This window comes from Athene cunicularia, assembly GCF_003259725.1.
Source record: "Athene cunicularia isolate RWA chromosome 24 unlocalized genomic scaffold, athCun1 chr24_part1, whole genome shotgun sequence".
NCBI lineage: Eukaryota > Metazoa > Chordata > Aves > Strigiformes > Strigidae > Athene > Athene cunicularia.
This window is the reverse complement of record NW_020799132.1, coordinates 337,439-341,574: the sequence shown is the minus strand read 5'-3', so window position 1 is coordinate 341,574 and position 4,136 is coordinate 337,439. Positions and strand designations below refer to the sequence as shown.

Here is a 4,136-nt window from a genome sequence, read left to right as displayed (position 1 = left end):
GGGTAGGGGTGTACGGGGACATTAACCGCCCCTCTCACCGGGTGGGGGCTGCGGGGATGGCAGGCTCTTTGTCACCGGCTGCCTGTCCCCAGGGGAATGTCCCCAGTGCCAGCCCTGGGTGTCCCCAAAGGGATGTCTCTACTGCCACTCCCGTGGCATGTCCCCACTTCCAGCCCTGCGGGGTGTCCCCAAAAGGATGTCTCTGTTGCCACTGTGTCCCCAAAGGGATGTCCCCACTGCTGGCATGTTCCCAAAGGGACATCCCTTCTGCCACCCCCATGGCGTGTCCTCACTGTCAGCCCTGGGTGTCCCCAAAGAGATGTCCCCACTGCCACCCCCGTGGCATGTTCCCACTTCCAGCCCTGCAGGGTATCCCCAAAAGGATGTCTCTGCTGCCACCGTGTCCCCAAAGGAATGTCCCCACTGCTGGCATGTCCCCAAAGAGATATCCCTGCTGCCAGCCCTGCAGGGTGTTCCCAAAGGGATGTCCTCACTGCCACCCCCGTGGCATGTCCCCACTGCCAGCCTTGCAGGGTGTCCCCAAGGGGATGTCCCCACTGCTGGCATGTTCCCAAAGGGACATCCATTCTGCCACCCCCATAGCATGTCCCCACCGCCAACCCTGGGTGTCCCCAAAAAGATGTCCCCACTGCCATCCCTGTGGCATGTCCTCACTTCCAGCCCTGCAGGGTGTCCCCAAAAGGATGTCTCTGCTGCCACTGTGTCGCCAAAGGGATGTCCCCACTGCTGGGATGTCTTCAAAGGGATGTCCCTGCTGCCACTGTGTTCCCAAAGGGATGTCCCCACTGCCACCCCCATGGCATGTCCCCACTGCCAAACCTGCAGGCTGTCCCCAAGGGGATGCACCCACTGCCACCCCTGTGGCGTGTCCCCAGAGGCAGGTACCCACCGCTGGTGTGTTCCCAAAGGGACATCCCTGCTGCCACCGTGCTCCCAAGGGGTTGCACCCTCTGCCACCCCTGCAGCATGTCGCTGTAGGGTTGTCCCCACTTCCAACCCTGTGGAGTGTCCCCAGAGCGCATGGGGACGCACCCACTGCCAGTGTGTCCCCATGCCTGGGCACCCGCATCCCCAAGACCTGGGAGACCACCAGCCCCTTCCCCCCGTCCCCAAGCCCACCGGCACTGTGCCGCATTGGAAACACCCCTGCCCGGGAGCTAATCAGGCCCCAATTAGAGGGGCTCGCTGTAAGCTGGGGGAGGAATGCAAATGAGGTTAACGGTTAATTAGGGATTGAAAAATTCATTATTCCTCTAGAGCAGCTGATTGCGATGCAGCCCCGCGTCCCCATTAGGGCCATTTGACCGCTTGCTAATGACACGGCGGTGGGGAGCTCGTGGGTCCCCCCTCAACCCACCAACTGCCTCCAAGAGTCATTCCTGTAGAGATTTGTGCCTGTTCTCAGCCCCTCCCCACAGTGGGTCGCTTCAAGCGATGAGCTGTGGCTGTTCTCAGCTGGGGCTCAAGTGTGAAACAAGTTGTGGCTGTTCTCAGCTGAGATCGCCCCTGTGCAATGGGTTGTGGACGTTCTCAGCCAGGCTTCACCTGTGCAATGAGTTGCGGCTGTTCTCAGTCAGAGCTCACCTGTGCAATGAATTGTGGCCGTCCTCAGCTCTCCGGGAAGCAACTTGAGGCAGAGGTGGGGAAACACCCCCCTGCTCCCCGCTGCTCCCCCACTGCCTTGCTCCAACCAACCTTCCAATTCAATGAAGATAATTAACAATTAGCCAAAAAGCCAAGCGGACGAGCCATTAGATATAGGCTAGTGTTTACTGCAATTTACTGACCCATTCATAATTAATCTCCCATTGCCAAAATAAGCTGCCAAAAAGATGCATAAACTTATTAATGGCAACGGTGGCTAATTAAAGCCAAAGATCTAATTACCCCAAGATGTGGCCATGGGCAGGAAACTGTGGTGATGGGGAAAAGGCAAGAAAAGCAGCTCAATGCAATTTTTAGGAGGACACAGGGATGCTGAGCGAGGCAGCACCCTGCTGCCGCACCCCGGTACCCATCAGCATCCTTAGGGGCTGCGGCCCGTATCCAGCTGCCCTGCCTGCTGCACAAAGAGGACCCAGGCGGGCTAATTCGGCGTGGGGAGTATCGTCACGCCTCCGCCTTTGTTTCCCTTTCAAAGCCAATATCCCGGCCCCAGATGGGTTAATACATAATGCAGACAAGCAAGTAATTGCTTGCTTTTGTAGGGCCGTCAGCGCTGGGTCCCCGGCCCTCTGATCCCCCATTAGCGGCCATGCAAACAAGCCTTCCACCCAATTAAGCCCAGCTTTGATAGAGCCTTTCCCAATGATGTGCCGGTCCCAAACTAGCAATTCGCACATGAGCCACTACCTGTTAAACCCGGAGTTGGCTTCCTTCGGGGACAAGCTTCCCTCGCCTCTTGCCGTGACCCAGCTGCCGAGCTCTGCCCGGCTTCCCCCGGCCCTGAAGGGAGGCTTGGCTGATAAATGATCTCGACAAACTCTATATTAAAGAGGTGGAAATGGGATGTTAATATACCCCGAGTTGCTCGTCTCGAGAACACATGGGCTCCAGCTTCCCAAAGACGGCGGTAATGAGGCGGGCTGGGACACCCCGCGAGGAGACCTCAACCCACCAGCCTCCTGCGTCTGCCAGGCGTGGAGGAAAGACAGCCTGACACAGCGTCCCGCAGAGCATCGCCGGGTCATCCCCTCAAGCATCTCAATCTGCTCACCTAAAGCATCCCGGCACCATCCCCTAAAGCATGCCAGTGTCATCCCCTAAAGCAGTGCCGTGTTCTCCCTTAGTGCATCCTGGCGTCATTCCCCAAACCATCCTGGCACCATCCCCTAAAGCGTGTCAGTGTCCCCTAAAACACCTCAGTGTTATCTTAGTGCATCCCGGCACCAAAACATCCTGGCATCATCCCCTACAGCATCCCAGGGTCATTCCCTAAAGCATCCCACCAGCATCAACTAAAGCTGGTACCCTTCCCTAAAACATGCCAGATCTTCCCTCACAGCACCCCAGCATCATCCCCTACAGCATCCCAGTGTCATCCCCTACAGATCCCAGTATGCTCCCAGGAAACATCCCAGCACATTTCCCTAAAGCATCCCAGTGTCATCCCCTAAAACATCTGTGTTATCCTTTAGTGCATCCCACCATCACTGCCCTCAAGCATCCCAGCACCATCCCCTAAAACATCTTGGCATCATCCCCTCAAGCATCCCAGCACCACCTCCTATAGCATCCCAATGTCATCCCTTAAAATAACCCAGTACTCTCCCAAAAAACATCCCAGCATCATCCCTTGGTGCATCCTGGCATCATGCCTTAAAGCATTGCAGTGAAATCCCCTAAAGCATCCCACTACAGTCCCCTAAAACTTCCCAGCATCATGCCCTAAAGCATCTTGGCATTGTCTCCTACAGCATCCTGCCATCATCCCCTACAGCAGCCCAGAACCATCCCCTACAGCACCCCGGGGTCATTCCCTAAAGCATCCCACCAGCATCTCCTAAAGCATTCCGGTACCCTCCCCTAAAACATGCCAGATCTTCCCGCACAGCACCCCAGCATCATCCCCTACAGCATCCCAGCATCATTCTCTAAAGTAGCCCAGTATCCCCATAAGCATCCCAGCATCATCCCCTAAAGCATCCCAGTGTTGTCCCCTAAAGATCCCAGTATGTTCCGGAAAAACATCCCAGTATCATCCCCTAAAGAATCCCAGCATCAGCCCCTAGATTAGCATTTTATTGTCATCCTGTAAAGCATTTCATTGTCACCCCCTAAAGCATCCCAGTGCCATCCCTGCAGCATCCCAGCATCATCCTCTACAACGTCCCAGTGTTGTCCCCTACAGATCCCAGTATGTTCCCGGAAAACATCCCAGTATCATCCCCTACAGGATCTTATTGTTATCCCGTAAAGCATCTCATTGTCATCCCCTATATCATCCCAGTATTATCCTCTACAGCATCCCAGTTTTGTCCCCTAAAGATCCCAGTGTCACTCCCTAAACCATTCATCCACCCCAGCACCCCACTGCTCCCTCTCCAGCACCCCACCACGGCTCCTCTCCACACTGACCCCCCAGGCAGCCTCTCTCTGCTGCGCCCCCCCCCCCC

At 56.1% G+C, this 4,136-nt stretch overlaps 1 protein-coding gene across 1 annotated transcript in view; it reads left to right on the top strand.

Moving 5' to 3' along the window:
- Nucleotides 1–4,136, top strand: part of ROBO3 (roundabout guidance receptor 3) — a 14,776-nt gene that overhangs the window by 179 nt on the left and 10,461 nt on the right. The window lies entirely within an intron of this gene.